Genomic DNA, 18,685 nt, shown 5'->3' with positions numbered 1-18,685 from the left:
AATGAATTACTTGTGTTCTACCATTCCACGCTTTTTCAAGAGGTGATCTTCACATCCTTACTGGGGCTTATGTCAAGTGTATACACTGCTTCAGCACAGAAGTTGTTTGAAAGATTTATTCCCTTAAGCATGATCTTGGTCATCTATACAATGGTCCTATTATTTCTCTATATAAGTTTGCTTTCTTTCACTCTCTTAAAATAGATCCGCAACTTTGTAACAAAGATTAGGGATGGATAAGGGTGATGAAGTGATTTGGTCCTTTTGTCAATGAATACAAACTATATAATCTAGATGGGTGATATATTAGTCCTTATGTGTCCTTAAACAAGGCTTGTATGCCCTCCAAATGATTTCGCTAGGATTGGTCTATTCATGGGAAATGCTAGCTAGCAAAAGACAAATGAAGCCTTTAGTAGTGAGTTCATTGGTCTCTTTCTACATGGCATGTAAGGCAAATTGCATATCTGACACATACCCTGCTGCTTCCATCTGCAGTTGCAATTTCTCCAACATGGGATAGATTCTGCCAACCAGTGGATGGGATCTGTCTCCTGCCACAAATCTATGCACCCTCTTTCTGGTTTGCATCCAACTACATACACATATCTTACATACATAGCATGGAACTTACATAAAGAATTTTTAGTTTATGTCAAAACATGATAAAAAATTATGTGCTAAAAGGCTAGCCCATCTTAGCTCATGTGGTAAGTTGAGTGGTACAAATTTTGTACTTGATGTTTGTATCTTCAGAGTGATGTGTTTGCAGATTTGGTGTTCTGATTTCCACTGGCTTCAGAGGTGCTAATCAGTTTCACAATTACTAGTCTTAATGTTTAGATTTTCTGAGTGTAGCTTTGCATGTTGTTCTGAAAATTTACTTGTCTTCAAAATGCCATGGTATAGTAGCTGATTTATTTCTTCTTTCTTATGACCTAAGTTTCATGAAACTTGGAATTATGTATGATTCCCAAGTAATATTATGTCATGCAATGTCCAAAATTTGGCTTGTAGATTTATGCCATAATATAAACGCTTTATAGAAAGCTTACTCAGCTCTTAAAAATTGAAGAGAATACATTTACGTGTATAATCATTAGGAGTTTCCTACAACCTAGGGTTACTCAGAAAGTTTTAGTCTAAGCCACCCACCTTGTTAGAACTCCACTACTATTAAGGGTTGATTTCTTCTAGAATATGCAGCTACTTGTCCTTGTATGCACACTACGGTGATAGTAGGTCATGGTGACAACTATCTAGGTTGTAGTACATGTAATTTTAAAAAGTGAAAGAAAGGTGCAAAGATGCAAGACAAAACATAACTTTTAGAGCTTCTTTTTATCGGCAATGTGCTTTTTAATTTTTTAGGGTTTGTTTTCATCCCACATTATAAGGCTGGAAACACCCCCTCTAGGTTGAAAATAGTTAGCCTCTAGGAGGTGGCGAGGAAACAGCTTAGAAAATTTTCTATGAGATTTTTGCAAGTTAGTTTATGATCTAGAGGAACATTTATGGCTTGGATTCTTCAACAACTAAATATTCTATGAATGAATTACTTGTGTTCTACCATTCCATGCTTCTTCAAGGGTGATCTTCACATCCTTACTGGGGCTTATGTCAAGTGTATAGGTAGCTTCAGCACAAAAGTTTTTTGAAAGATTTATGCCCTTAAGCATGATATTGGTCATCTCTATAATGGTCCTATTATTTCTCTATATAAGTTTGCTTTCTTTCACTCTCTTAGAATAGATTTGCAGCTTTGTAACAATGATTAGGGATGGAAAAGGGTGATGAAGAGATTTGATCCTTTTGTCAATGCATACAGACTATAGAATCTAGAAGGATAATATATTAGTCTTTGTGTCTCCTTCAACAAGGCTTGTATGCCCTCCAAATGCTTTCACTAGGCTTGGTCTACTAATGGGAAATGCTAGCTAGCAAAAGACAAATGAAGCTTTAGTAGCAAGTTCCTTAGTCTCTTTCTCCATGGCATGTAAGGAATTCGCATATCTGACAGCCTCCATCTACAATTGCAATTTCTCCAACATGGGATAGATTCTGCCAACCAGTGGATGGGATCTGTCTGCTGCCACAAATATATGCACCCTCTTTTTGGTTTGCATCCAACTACATCTTGGCTCCTTTTTGACCCCCTGTCTTTCATCATTTCCTCACCTTTACTACATCCTCCCACTTTCTAGCAGCAGCGTACATGTTTAAGAGAATTAAATAAGTTCCAATGTTATATGGTTCGATATCAATCTAGTAAGTTGTTTATTAAGTTCTCTGCCTCATCCATGTTCCCAACACAGGCAAGAAGATCAATCAGGTGGCTATAGTGGTTTGTATTTGGTTTAACCCGTACTAGGAACATGCACAAAACATAGCTATGCATGAGACAACATGTTCAGGTAGATTATGAGCACGTTATAAGATTTTTAGAAATATGTTATAGTTTTGAGAAGGTTTAGACACATACCTTACATACATAGCATGGAACTTACATAAAGAATTTTTAATTTATGCCAAAACATGTTAAAAATTTATGTCCTAAAAGGTCAGCCCATCTTTAATAGTGATGTGAATGACAATCTCACCAACTCATGTAGTAAGTTGTTTATTAAGTTCTTTGCCTCATCCATGTTCCCAACATGTGCAAGAAGATCAATCAGGCAAGTATAATGGTATGTATTTGGTTTAACATGTGTTGGGCACATGCACAAATCATAGTTGTCCATCAGTCAACATGTTTAAGCAGATTCTGAGCATGTTATAAGAGTTTTAGAAATATCGTTACAATTTTTAGAAGGTTTAGACACATACCTTACATACATCGCATGGAATTTACGTAAAGCAATTTTAATTTATGCAAAAGCATGTTAAATATTTTTGTGCTACAAGGTCAGCTCGTCTTTAATAGTGGTGTGAATGACATGTCACTCTCATATCTTGTGCCCTTATTATTGTTTCACCATCAAAAGTTATCCTCGTTAGATTACATTCCGCATTCACATCACATATTTCTTTATTAGAATTTTGTGCTGGACTCCAACTTGGTGAATTCGATGAATTACAGGTATTACTATCACGGAAAAAAGATTACCCTCTGTTAATATTATGGAGCAGCCTTGACTACGAATGCCACTCCTCTGTTGTTGAATGGTTCCACTGAGATTCAACCAATACTCCAGATAATCGATATTGGTTTTTTTACCTCATTAAAAACTAAATACTCACACTTCCACATTACCCTATCTGATGGAACACATCAACACATGACTTTGCTACTATCTACATATATCCCACAAGTTGCATCTGAAGACATCCAAATTGGCTCAATAATTCTACTTAAAAAGGCAGCTTGCACAGTGCTTCAAAACTCCTTGTAAGGCCCAACATTTGAATTTACCCTCTTTTATTTTTTGTCTTCTATACTCTTCCTACATTACAAAATTAAAAAACAAAAATGGAATCTTCATTAATTCATTTCTCATTTGTTTACATAAGGTCCATCCGAGTGGTTGAGCTTGAAGTTGTGATGCATAAAGCAACATTAACCAGGGACTCATCAACACTACTACATGCAAATGCAGGTACATCCCAGTATAGCTCTTCATCAGCACAAGAGAACTTGCCCTCTATAGTTACTCCACTAATTACGATGACAACTACAACTATTCCATTCAAGGCGCTCAATCCCTACCAAAAGTATTGGTCAATCCAAGGTAGAGCATCTGCAAAAACAACATTGAAGACTTACAACAACGTGTGAGGCTTACGAAAAGTTTTTGGATTTGACCTTATCAATCATGATAAAGAATAGATCCACCTTTTTGCATTTGCTAAATTGGCTGAATCTCTTTACAGTCTAATCCAAGTTGGTCAGCTGTACATTGTTTCAAATGGAACAGTTAAAGAAGCAAACCCAAACTACAACCACCTCAAGAACAAATGGGAAATTTACTTGTTTGTTGCTTCCACTGTCAATCCATGTTCCATAGATGATCCAACATTTCCTTATCAGAGCTTTCACTTCAAAACTATTGCTGAAATAAAAAATGCAAGTCCAAATACGAATGTGGATGTCATTGGTGTTGTTACCTCCACCTCACTTGCATCAACAATTCGATGAAAAGACAGAACTGAAACATTAAGGAAAACACTCATATTAAAAGACAAGTCGGGTTTTAGCATTGATGTAACATTATGGGGAGATCATTGTGACTCTATAGGACAAAACCTTGTTGAATTCTACTCTTTTGACAACCCACCAATCCTTGCAATCAAAGGAGGTCATGTATCTAAATTTAATGGAACCACAATAGGGACGATATCAACGAGCACTCTCATCATAAATCCACAATTTGAAGAAACTCATCAACTACATGCATGGTTCCATGAAATAGGTTATAGCTCTTCTTCTCCATCTTTGAGTAGAAACTATGGTGTTGCTTCGAAACGTTCCCTAGCACAAAAGACGATTCATGAAATTGCTTGCATGCAAGTCTCCGAGAAAGCAATATGGGTTTCAGTTCGTGCAATGATAACTGCTCTTCACATGGACAACTTCTACCTTCTTGCAGGTCCATTAGATTTCAATGGAAAACAATGCATGAAAATGGTTATGGAGCAATCTAACAATCTTTGGCATTGTACAAAGTGTAACAATGACTTCCCAAAATGTGACTACCATTACAAACTTAAAATTGAGCTGCATGAACACACCGGGCACCTACAGAACGTCACATCTTTCAATGATGCAGGAAATGATCTCAAGGGCATCACAACAAAAGAATTGTTCCTTCTTTCTATCGAACCAACTGATCTTAAAGAAATTTGTGGCCGAATTTCAGGGCGCTACTTCCTGCTAACATTTTCCATTAAAACAGACTATGTCAATGGTGTCGAGCGCTTGCAACCAATACTGATTAATTCGGAATAAATTCAATATGCCTCTTCATGCAAAGAAGCCCTCAATGACATTCAAGCAATGTCCACTTCAAAATGACTTGTTGTTCGCCATGTTTGAAATTTTTTCAGGGTTTCTTCAAACACTATTGTTTGTACATAAATTGACATTTCCACATAGCTCTTTATTCCATATTGTTGTAAATTACACCCATGTTGTTGTGCTGCACACATTCACTGCAAAAACTATTTTTCAGTTATTCCAAAATATGCATGTTTACCCCTTTGCATTTTACATAATATAGATATCAACATTTGTAAAGACTTTAATTCATTTTTTTCCGTTCATTGTTTACATGGCTATACATTGATTTGTTGCTTGCTAATCTATTCATGCTATCATTCAATCTTGTTGAAAAAAATGAAGAAGAAGAAAACAAAAAATTGGTTATATTTCTCTTCTCCTGTCAATAATAGATGCCATAATAACATATATTTTTGTAATACTCCTAATTACTACTTTCACCATATGTATATTTACCATTTCAAAATTTATGTAACCTATATATCAAGCTTTGCAACAATGTCAAATCATTCTTAGCCCTTCATTTAGTGTCTATGAATTGCATGTTTTTTATTTTACCTATTCTACCTATACTTCAACGAGGTTCAAATAAAAAAAATGTAATTCTAAAACTTGTAATACATTCTCCATACATGCAAAACTCATTTATGAGTCACTCTAAGTTGGTTATGTGTTCAAACTAACAATAATTATTTGTACTTGTTTAGATATTTCAAATAACACTCAAAATGTGGATAAAAACGAATGGCGCCGTCTTCTTTATGCACAACACAAGGATACAATAAATGGACGTCGGTGACTTCTTTATAAAAACTGCAACAACCCTACTACTTCCTCTACATCCCTTCCCACCTCAAATGCTCTCCCAACTATGAAAACGAACCCACCTCACCTTCATCAAATCCAATATAACCCTCCCCTTAATGAAGAACATCATCGCTTTCGACAAAGGGTCGATGAACTTTCTACCATGAATGTTTGCACAATATGAAAAGAATCATACCCAGGAATGAAAACAATACTTTACACGGTAGCCTTTCTTGTTTTCGTTGTGCATCATCTAATTCTACCAATCGTTTTTCTCAACTGAACAGCATGGACCCTAGTGAACAACCATATGTCCTTCAACATTTAACACAAGTTGAATAAATGCTCATTGCACATATAAACCCCATTCTACAAGTCACTCATGCCCATGGTGGTCAATACAAATATAGTGGTCGTACAATTAGCTTACCTCAAGACATCACTACTATTGCCAAATACTTACCCTGAATGATTTATGTCTTAGACATCCTCATTATGAAAAGGAACAGTCCATCTGAAAGGTCTTATGAATTATTCTTTTGCAAATCACGTGTCCTTGCAACACTTAAATACAAAATAAAAAATGACCCTTACTACAGTGATGTCCAATTCAGCTCATCTGCAATTTCTGCTCTACCAGATCACCCTACAGATTTTTCTTCTCTTCTCCATAGTGTAACCGCCTCCTCTTCTGAACCCCTTCAAACAAATATTGATTCTACTTATGATACTAATGTCATGCTACCTCCATTAGAAATCAAAACCTCTTCTTTTGTTCCAATACTCCCAAATTCGTGTACTGAACTTGAGCGCATTTGTGATTATTTGCACTTGACCGATTCAAATTCAACAAGCTCAGTTGACTGGCCTCCAATATCTTTAGCAACTATGAATGAATACAACACCGTAGGCCTCTTTTCCATGGCATTCCCTACACTCTTTCCTACAGGCATTGCCATGATCATGCAACCAAGAATTACAAAAGTTGAGATGCATGAATACGCTTTGCACTTGTTGCACTACCATGATAACTGCTTTGGGAAACACCTAAGATTCTGATACTATATTTATAACATTCTAATGTGCCACTGTAGCCAAACAACTGCTACTGTTTTTGTGAAGAAGTAAATTGAGAACAACTTGCCAACTACGGTTTCAGACCTACAACAGTGTCTTTGTGTCTCTCCAGATTCAAAATTACCTGAGAAAATAATACGATTCGGTTCAGGCCTATGAGGAACATGGTCTTTCTGGAACAAACGATGATCTAAGCTGACTAACATGATCACACAAATACGAAGTCTGACATTATTTTTCGCTCTCAGTGCAGCTGATACTAAATGGAATGACTTGCACATGATCATGCCTACCAATTTTCCTTCCAATTCAGACAACCACTTCCAATGGAGAATTCAAAACATAATTAAAAACCCACATTTAACATCCCAATATATGCATTGCAGATTTACAATTTTCCTCAAAGAAATCCTACAAAAAGGCCTCCAAGAAATAGATTATTGGTGCAAGTATTTTTTAATATCCCCCTCTACATTAATTTTCTGCATTGCATATATGTTTTAATGAAATTTTACCTTCATATTATATTCAGATACGAATGGAAACATAGAGGATCCGCACACATTCATGGCTTCCTCTGGTTGCAAAATGCACCAAATATGGACACTATTGACTAGAACAATGCATTAGAAGTTGTTGATGCACAGAAGTATTTTGATCACTATGTAACTGCCTGGAATCCATGCCAACCAGAACATCGAAATCTTGCGCTTCACCAATCAACAATTCATAAACCATGTCTTATTGACACAACATCAATCTTCAGGTCCACCCAGTCTAAGGACTATGCAAAGCTCGTCAACTACATTCAACGTCATACAAAGTGTCATGAATCTTCTTGTATTTGTAAGAAATACAATGTACTTAGCTGTCGGTATGGAGTACCGTGGGAGTTAAACTCCACATATTCACTTTTCATTGATAATAAAGGTCATAAAACCTATGTCCCTGCTTGCAATGATGAAATATTGAATATTCACAATGCCTATCTACTTTCTATCTGGAGAGAAAATGTTGATTGTCAACCAGTTCTATCTCGCCATGCTGTGTTAAACTATATTTCAAAGTATGCAACAAAAGATAAAACAAGATCTGAGAGCTACTGACAAGTTCTATCACGGCTTTCGCAAAGTACCACTCCAGAAGCACCTACTATTTCTATTATCCAGAAACTCCTTATGGAAACCATTGCAGATAGAGAAATTGGATCGCAAGAAATATGCCATATGTTACAAAAGCTACCTCTCTCTCTGCTGACATACATTTGTTTCTTTGAATTTTAACATGACTGTTTTCAAACATGTTTCTCAAGATACTAAGAATCCCCTTTCGACACCAAACTTTATCCTTGCATACATGAACAACGCTATTTCATTGGAATCACTGCCCCTCCTTGAAGTTGCACGCTCTTGGTCATATTCTACCCATTGGAAAAAAATCAATGGAAACACATATTCCCTCCAATGATTGTACATGTCTTGCCACGATACAATGTCATTCCTTCCTCTAATGATCCTTCTTATGCCACTTTTTGTTGGAGTGAATTACTATTGTATTTCCCTTTCCACACACTCCCCAATGATATTGGTTCAACTAATGCAGAAATAATTGCACACTGGGAACAAAAAAAGGGTACATATACACCATGGCATGTCCACCAAGAAATTGAAAACCCACAAACCCCACATACTGAAGATCAATATAACTCGGACACCCCTCTTGATTCCATGCAAATAAATGAATGGAAAACCCTCTATCAACTCCACCCATGTTACAATATTGAAGTTGATGACCTCGACATGATTAGCTACCAAGACTTCGATGCTAACCACAATTGGTAACATACTACTATCCCTCTCCACTTGCAAGAAACTGCCATAAATTTCGCTGAATTCAACCGCTCAACTATTCAAAACCAACATCATTATTTTTCCAACCTTCCCCAAGATCACACATTATATCCTACCCAAAACATAGCTTTTACCACTATTTTTTCTCACTTCAAAACCCCTTCGCCAGAAACCCCACGCAAAATTATCATACAAGGAACAGCCAGGACAGGAAAATCCCATTTGATTAAATGTCTACACCATGTATTTGTGGAAAACTCACCAAGAAACAAAAACCATTTGTTGTTACTTGCACCAACTGCCGTTGCAGCTTTCAACATAAATGCCCTTACAATCCACTCTGCCCTCTGTATCCCTATCCAATCACTGCATCCTCTTGAAGGACATCCACTCCTACAACTTCAAGAGCAAATATTTCATGTAGAATACATTCTCATTGATGAAATGAGCTTCGTCAATCCAAAAATACTTTCTCGCATTGACGATCATCTAAGGGAGCCATTTCCCCTTCATCAAAATGCACCATTTGGTAATCGCTCGATTATCCTTGTCGAAGATTTAGGCAAGCCACCATCTGTAAAACATATTCCTCTATACGCTGGGACATCATGTGGCACTGCACTTTGGCACAGATTTGACACATTCATAACACTTTCAACCATTTTTCGCCAACAAGGAGCTAGCCCGTCCCAGGTTGCTTTCCAGCAAATACTCACAAATCTCAGAAAGGGAATATCTACACTTGAAGATTGGCAACTCCTAATGTCAAGGACAAATTCCTCTCTTACATATGAAGAGAATCACATATTTGAATAATCCATCCACCTATATGTAACGAACAACTCAGTTGTCTTGCAAAATAAAAAAAATGTTTAAAAAATTGAACATTCCAGTCGCGCTTTGCTCTGCAAAACAACAAAGGAAGAAAAATTCTACTACAACAGAAGATGAACATTTCCCACAAAAGTGCTCTTATGTAATGAACAAAAAGTTATGCTCACCAACAACTTGTGGGTAAATGCAGGCCTTGTCAATGGCGTACTTAGGAAAGTCATTTCAATATTTTATTTAATTGACTCAAAGTCCCCAGAATTACCATCCTTCGTGGTCGTCGACTTTAGTCAATACAAAGGAACACCATGGGACATTTCACACCCAACATATGTACTCATTTCTCCCATCACAAGGGGTACACACCGTCAGATACCACTTCAAATGGCATGGGCTTTAACGATACAAAAGTCACAAGGAATGACATTAGACAAAGCAATAGTAGACATCAGCACTAAAGAATGACAAGGGATAATGTTCACTGCAATTTCAAGAGTGAGGTCATTGACAGACATTCAAATCAATCTAGCATTTCCATTCTCACGCATCGCACACATGCACGAGAATCCATATCTTAAGCAGAGACAACAAGAGGAATCATTTCTCGCATCAAAATCTGTGCAAGAGAATACACTCTAGCCAATCATACACCATGTGTTATAGCTCCAAATATCACCCTTGGTATTTGTGAAGCTTGGCTTATGGCCTAGGGCAACCCCTCCTTCCAGACTTGGTCCAAATATTTTAAAAACAGTGTTTTACTCCCTGTATGCTACTTTTCCCTGTGTTAAAAGCGTGTATAGGCAGGTCAGTCTATACCCAACCCATGTATATGTGTTAAAACAATTTAAAAAATGAAATTTCCTTAACTATGGGTGGAGATCATTGGTTTTACTTGTTGATTACCTATTAGTGTCGGTGGCCCAACTATTCCCAACGGTTTTCCAACTAAAAGAATAATTTGGGAGAAGTATAAAAAGACTTCAATGGGAATGCCTTAAGGAGGAGAGAAATGATAGAATTATTATACTGTGATTATCCCCTGATCAAGTCTAAATAATCCCTGTTGTTCAAGCACTTCCCCATGTTCAGGAAACCCTTGTTTCCTTGAGTGTTGATGTTCTCTCATATGCTTGGAGATATCATGGTCTTTGTTATGGAAGGAGGTTGTTGAAGGCTAGGATTGGACGGACCTTGAGGATGGTTCTGCTTGGAGCTAGAAGAGGAAGACTCAAGTGAACTCTTTCCATGTTTTTATTATAGTTTTCTACAATAAAAGAAACATTGTCTTGTTCCTGATATCGACTTTGTTTATGCATCTGATGTTATTGTTATGGTTTATATATGAATGACTATTTCAATGTATAATTAACCATCTACTTATATGATATAAAGTTGATTTCACTACAATGCTTTATCTATATCCTGCTATGTGTGTTTGAATTTGCTGATTTGCAGGTTCGAAGATCATTAGGAGTTGCAGAAGGTTTGAACCCTAGCAGGAACTACCCAAACGAAGGACATCCAGGTATGTTCATCCTCGCATAGTTAGTTTGTTTAAGCATGTTTCCTGAGTTGAATGCTTGTTTCTTGCTATAGAATACTCCTTCTCTGCTAGGGTTTTGACCCAAAGTCCTAGGGGACTTATTCCCTTAACAGAATTGGCGACTCCACTAGGGATAACAATCTTGTTATTCCTAGTTTGGGTTATTTAGTGCCAATCAGGGATCAGTTCTTAGTTTGCTTACTTTCATTGTACTGCCTGCTCCTGTAGGAACTCAGACTTCAAATTTGATCTTTTTCATCAGGCCTCATTTTTTATTTTTCTTGTAAAACTTCATATATGCACCTTTGTCTGTTTACAAAAGTGTACACACGCTTGTTTCTGTGAACTGAAACTGCGTATACAAGAGTTTATTTAAGCAGAAGCGCGTGTACATGCAGCTGTGTAGGGACACAGTCGCGTATACAATTTCTTGCATGATTTTTTCAAATCTTTCTGCCTAGAAATATTTGTTTCTTGGTCTGTGTGATTTATGAGTGGTCAGTTTCTGTTTTCAGAATTTAATTTTTCAGTGAACTTACTGTTATGAAGTCTCTCCTGATTTGAAAATTTTTTGGCCTCGGTTTGCTTTATAGTGAGTTTTATTATTTATGTTTGAACACACAAGGCTTCTTATAGAGGTTCTTGATTGTTCTGGTCTTCCGGAACAGAAGATTGTTTGCAATCTTTGTGTCAAACTTCATTTTTATGCTCTGTTTGCTTTGCTGCCCAACATTTTGGTGGTCATTCACTTTTTCTTGCTTTTTGAATGTGTCTTGTTGATGAATTTGAAAGTGTGTCTTTCCTAATTCCTTGATCAGTTTCTCAAAGCTCTTCTTGTTGCTTTTGTATCGTTTCGTGCAAGTTGAAACACCTATTTTGTTCAAGTTTTCGTTCGTGTTGAATTGATAACTTGCAAAGTTTCCTTGTGATTTGGTTTCGGTCTTTGAGTCTTTGGTATCATTTTGAGTGCTTTTGAAAAGTTGTTTTTATTGTTCCTTGAAAAAGAAAAGTCCTTAAAAAACATTGTTTTTTATTTCTTTTGCCGAATTTGAGTTTGGTTTCTTTTGGTTTTTGAGAGTGATTTGAAATTTTTTTTATTAATCCTTATTTGGGAAAGATTTTGCTTTCAAAATTCATATTCTTTTCAAAACACTTATGTTGGATTATAAACAAATTGCTTTCATTTTATTTTTAGAGTAATCTAGAATTTGGCATTATCATGTACACCTTGCATTAGGGTAGTTTTGCATCATTAGAGCATCAATAGTCTTTTAGTTTTTGTGAGTGTGAAGTTTGTTATAAGAAAAGAAAAGGAAAAAAGTTTTTTCTTTGTAGAAGTTTCTTAGAACCCAAGTAGAAGTTTCTTTTCATCAAAGAACAAACAAGTGCATTGCATATAAGTTAGTTTTTCATTAATTTCTTTTGCATCATAACAAACACTATCAGTTTCACTTCCATATAGTCCCTTTGACTTAAAAAGAACAGCCACTTAAAATCAAGCACTTAATAAAATAAATTAGAACTTTTTATATTGTCAATCAGATACACCAGCAAGTTTTAGGTTTATTTAGGGCCTTGGATTAGGCGAGAGGAGAGTAAACTCTCCAAGACCACTCTAAATTGTGAAACATAGAAGTCTAAATAAAGATTGAAATTCAATAGCGTTAGGGAGACTGGGAAAGCTCTGTGACTCGGAGTTAAGCACAAGGGCTTGTGAAGATAAGGACGAGAGATACCCCTCTCTTACCTGTCGGATCTTACCTCACGATTTTTCTGCCAGGCTTCTGATACAAGTTGGTTTCTTTAGTTTCCAATCCTAGGGATCTACACAGGTCGCTGCGGAGGGGAATCTCGTGGCACCTGAGGTTGACGTTGCATCATGTTCAATGGTACTTCTGGAGGGCACCCTTGCGAAGCTTAGGGGCTTGCACCAGCAAAGGCTATTATCTGGAGGTCGGCGTAACTGCCTCTGATACCTTCGCTAGTAGACCTAGGGCATAATTACCCCAGTCTATTTTCGGAAGGCCCTTTTTATTCACTTTCTTGTATTTTGGTGTACGGTCGTAATCACCGGGAGTGGAAATACATGGAAGTTCTATGACTGCTGAATTCTTTAGGGACATTTTTAGTGTGTGTTCTGTGCTCCCAGTTGGCCTAGATTTTAATTTTCTTGAGTCTTTAAGTAGATCTTATTAAATAATTCAAAGTAGCTCACTGATCACTTAGACGGTCCTGCAGACTTCGTGGGCTTTCACCTGCGAGTCCAGATCCTTCTCCTAGAAGGCGTAGGATCGATTCTGCCAGTGGTTTCCAACCAGTGGCAGCTAGTGCATTGGAGATCGATCCTTGGCTTGGGGGCATCAATGTACAAGGTAGACCTGGCACTACCACAGAATTAGAGAGGAACAAACCAGTTCTTTCTCGAGTACTCTTCCAGTCGGAAGATAATATTGAGGTAGAAGAGCTCTCAGAGTCAGTTTCGGCTCCGAATTCTCCTCTCCCTTTTGATCATCTGAACGTATTATTATACGTCGAAACTCTGACACACAGGCCTTCAAGCCGAGGTCCACACACAAACATCCCTTCGATGACCACTGCTGGAAGCATGGCATCCACCACGAGTGCTACGAGTATGCAAACTCCCATATCAGTGCAAGGGGGAGGAACTATTTCCATCCCCTCTACATCTTTGTTTGGGTCTACTACCAACACATCCTTGTTTGGGTCTACTTCCGTTCCTTCGACGAGTGGAAGTTCCCAAGCTCATGCATTCAGTTTTGGATTCTTCCCTTTTGGAATGCCCTGTCAATGTATTCCTTCAGTTCCTTTAATTGTACCATTAACTACCTCCATGTCCATGATGAGTGGATTGGCTTCTTTTCAGGGTTTCCCTTTTGGAAGTGGTCATATACCACATTCCAATCTAATAGTAGGGTCTATTCCTTTTCCTTTCACGAGTCACGGCAGCAATCCTTTTCAGAGTTGGACTAACCCTACGATTAATGGTATCGGAACTGGGAATCTATTTTTCGGCCAACAAGGGAATGTTCCGTACTCCTCGGTCAATTCATTTCAAAGTTTTCCACCCTTAGCTAATGCTTGGAATCCTTACCAGGGGCTGTCAGCTCCTTACAATAATTCATTAGGGGGAAACTTTTCCGATTACAGAGGTTTTTCGGCTCGAGTTAGTCAAACTCTGAGTTTTGCTAGACCATAAGGGTCACCTTTTGGTCCAGCAGGTTCTACCAGTTACTTCGGACAACCTGGTGCCTTCCAAAATCCAGGTCATTCTTTTTAGAGTTTTGGGAACTCTGCCCAATCTAGGTGGAATCCCTAAGGTCCTCCGAGACTTCTGTTTCTGGCCACGCTTAATCTACTAGACTTGACTAAGTTGACGAACAATCTAATCAGATACAATCGGGCTTGGCCTCCGGTCCCAACCAAACTTCCATCGGATATTCCAAAATTCGAAGGGAAGAGCAGTGAAGACCCGGGCGACCATGTAACCATGTTCCATTTATGGTGCTCATCTAACTCCCTAATCAATGATTCAATTAGGTTGAGACTATTTCAACATGCCTTAATTGGGAATGCAGCTAAGTGGTATATAGAGTTGCCAGGGGGCACATTTATGTCTTTTGCCGATTTGGCTAACATTTTCTTAAATCATTTTTAGTTGTCTATCCGTTACAAAGCCGAAACTGAACTTCTGGCCAATTTTCATCAGGACATGGCTACTCATATTGATGGCTACTCACATTTCGGATCATATCCAGGAATGGAGATGGAGAAAGAGGCTCATTAAAGCTGAAATTCCACCTGAATTCCATCTCGAATGTTTTTTAAAATCATTACAACCTGAGATCTTCAAGGATATTTCTATGTCCAGAGTTTATTCCGAAGATCAAACTATCTTTCGGGCCCAGTAGTTAGAACTGATATATTCTCAGTCTGGGACTCTTTAGAAAATCTTGCCTGATGCTCCTAGATCCACGGTTGATAGAGCCAAACCGAAGCCAGGCCCGCATGCTAATGGTATTGTTGGATCGACTGATGCAAATGCGTTGAAGCTTATGAGCCAATTGCAACAGTTGTCTTTACAAACTACTTCTTCCAATCAAGTTGCACTGTCTACTACTCCACCTTCTCAACCTTCTTTCGTAAACATCATTCAGACTTCTAACCCCAAAGGAAATCAAAATTCCGATGGGAAGAAGAAGGGATGAGGTAAGAAGAAGAATCAGGATGGGAAGGGTAATGTGAATAAGCCCAGCAATAATGCTGGTGAGGGTGGAAAAGAGTCTAAGAAGAAAGTTAAATTTCCATGCAAGTTATGAAGTGGAGATCATTTGACTCATCTCTGCCCGAAAATTTAAGATGCTCAGCGCTTGTTAGTATAGCAAGGGTCTTCTAGCTCCCAAGCTGTCTTAACTAACCATTTCTCCCAAGGGCATCAATTGCTTGCTGGCGCGAACTCAAACCCTGTTATCTCTGCAGGGGGCAACTAGGAGGGGGACAATTCCTCAAATGTTTTCATGATGGGTTCTCACGTCAATGTGGCCACACAGTCACGTGATTATGGTGAAGCTGAAGCATCCAAGGATAAATCTATTCCCAGAACTATAGATCCACTTCATATTGAGCAACCCTATGTCAAGTCTAGACCTCAAGTACCGAAAGGTTCCACCAAACGTGCGACTATCAACCCTAATGCCAGGGTAGCCCAAAAATACTCCATTGTATAAGATCTGGCTCAAATTCCATGTGCTATGTCTACTTTAGAGGTACTCCAGTCGTGTCCAGCTCAACGAAGTGCTTTTCTTTCAGTGATAGGGGCAGTTGATCCAAAAAATTCTTTAGTGCTCACTTTTGACATGCTCAATGTCAAAAAGTGACTTCCTCATCATATGGATTTTCAAATAAAGTCTACTTACCAAAAAACTAACATTTTTCGAATAGTTATAGAAGAGGGAGCTTCCACATGCATAATGTGTATGTCATGCTGGAAGGCCATTGGATCACCTTTGATTGTTCCTTCACCCACTCTCTTGACAACATTTGACCGGCATTCTCATAGGCCACACAGGATTATCTTGGCCTTTCCTATATGTGTTGGAGGAAATGTTGTTAATATCAAAGTAGAAATCGTTGATGCCAACCTAGATTACAATCTTCTCTTAGGACGAAATTGGATTTATGAAATGGATGTTGTAGTTTTGACTCTGTTTCGAGTCCTTTGTTTTCCTCATGAGGGGAAAATTGTTAAGGTTGAGCAATTGGATTATTCTCCAGTTGACCCTCGTGCAACTTCGGATTCTACTGTTCTGTTGGTGGATAACCCCCATCTACCCATCAAGAATCTAGGAGTTATGATGTATTCTTCATTGATGGGTACATTTTATCTTCCCACTCCTATAGCTAGAATCAATGCCATTTCGTCCTCCAAAGAGTCTTCATGGGAAGAGTTCTTACAGACTCGTTATATTTTAGACCCTTGGACCTTGCCTTTGCTTACAACCACATAAGATGAAGGACAAGTTAGTGGAATGGCATTCTCTATGTCTGCAGCAGAGCTTAGATATCAGTTTATCACTAAATCTACAGACAACCATCCTACTCCTTTTTTAGAAAAAGAGTTAGATGGTGATGTGGCCCCAGCTTGGACACTTGACTCTACTTCTACAATGGATTTCTTAGATACAGTTTTACCATCTGAGGAAGCAATCCTAGAAGCAATGATGGGTGTAGATCGACCTTGGAAATACTTACACCATCGTTCATATTTTCTTCCCCCATTGCAAGAAGTCGAATCCAGGTTCTCCAATTTGCTTACTAGCGATGTTTGTATGGTTTCAAATCCTTTGGCTCCAGCACACATCCATGCCGAAGGTAACATGTTGGTCATTTCAAAAACTGTATTGATAAACATCTCTAGGAACCCTAATGTGATAGAAAATGTCTTCATCGGAGCCGAGTGTTCCCCTGAAGAGATTCAAATTTACACCGACCTCTTTAAAGAATTTTGGGATGTATTCGCTTGGTCTTATGAAGAAATGCCTAGTATTGATCCATCCATTGTTTAGCATGAGATTAGGACGTATGAAAATGCTAAGCCGATTCGTCAGAACCTTCAGCCAATCAATCCTAGGAAAGCAGCAGATATTAAAGTTGAAGTAGAAATCTTGCTCAAGGCAGGTTTCATATACCCCGTTCCTCTAACAGATTGGGTTTCTAATCTAGTCCCAGTTGATAAAAAGCAAGGAACGATCCTTGTGTGCATTGACTTTATGGAATTGAACAAAGCTTGTCTGAAAGATAATTACCCCACACTGTTTATTGATCAGATAGTTGATGAATGTGCGGGTAATGAGACTTTTTCCTTCATGGATGGATTCTCCGGTTATAATCAGATATCTATCCGTCCAGAAGACCAACATAAGACAACTTTCATATGTCCCTAGGGTACCTTTGCATACAAAAAGATGCCTTTTGGTCTTAAAAATGTTGGAGCCACATTTCAGCGGGCCATGTCATATGATTTCCATGACAGCAAGCATGTCATCGAAGCATACTTGGATGGTTTAACTGCTCGTTCTCGAAAGGGAATCGATCATCCTAGTCATCTTCGATTGGTTTTTGAGAGATGTTGTTTTTACAAGATCTGGTTGAATCCAAATGAATGTGTTTTCGCCATTACATCTAGTTGGTTGTTAGGGTTCATTGTGTCAACTAAAGGGATTCGAGTTGATCCCTTCAAGGTGGAGGAAATAGTTCAGTTGCATCCCTCGTCTTCCATCCAACAACTTCAAAGTCTTCAGGGGAAGGGAAATTTCTTGAGATGGTTTATAGCGAACTACGCTGAGATAACTAAAGGATTTGTGTGTTTGCTGAGGAAAGGAGTTCCATTTTTATGGGATGACTTTGCGCAATGATCTTTTGATGCCTTGAAGCAGGCATTAATCTCTGCCCCGCTTTTGAGTCCACCAAATTATGGTAGAGATGTCTTTTTATATCTTGCAGCCACAGAATCAATCATAGGTATGGTTTCAGTTCAGGAAGATGATGCTCTCATGGAGCATGTGATTTAATACTTGAGTCGAGGCTTGGTAGGCCCTGAACTACACTATTCTCCGGTTGATAAATTAGCCTTGGTAGCTGTGCATGCTGTCTAGCAGCTCCACCATTATATTCTACTACGCAAAACGTTCATCTTAACGGTAGGTCAATCCTTTCCAATTTGTCCTCAGTAGGCAAGTGATTGGGGGCAAATACAATCGATGAATTGTTATTTTACAAGAATTTGATCTCTAGTTCTTGTCGGCCAAGTCCACGAAGTCAATGGTTTTTGTGGAATTAATTTCCAAGCTTCCTTGTGGAGAAGATATTTTTTATGAGGAAAGTTTCGCCGACGAACATCTATTCCTCATCTCTTCACAAGATCCCTGGTATGGAGATATCATAATCTATCTCCAGACTTCGAAGTTCCCTCCTGCTTCCTCCAAGGATGAACGTCGAAAATTACGTCACCTGGCTAAGAACTATGTCATCATTGGTGATACATTATATCGCCGAGGGGTT

Source organism: Pinus tabuliformis, chromosome 1_2 (assembly GCF_031772625.1).
Source record: "Pinus tabuliformis cultivar Carrire ecotype Pingquan chromosome 1_2, CPIR1, whole genome shotgun sequence".
NCBI classification, from domain to species: Eukaryota; Viridiplantae; Streptophyta; class Pinopsida; order Pinales; family Pinaceae; genus Pinus; species Pinus tabuliformis.
The sequence above is the reverse complement of the archived record's forward strand: the minus strand, read 5'-3'. Positions refer to the sequence as shown.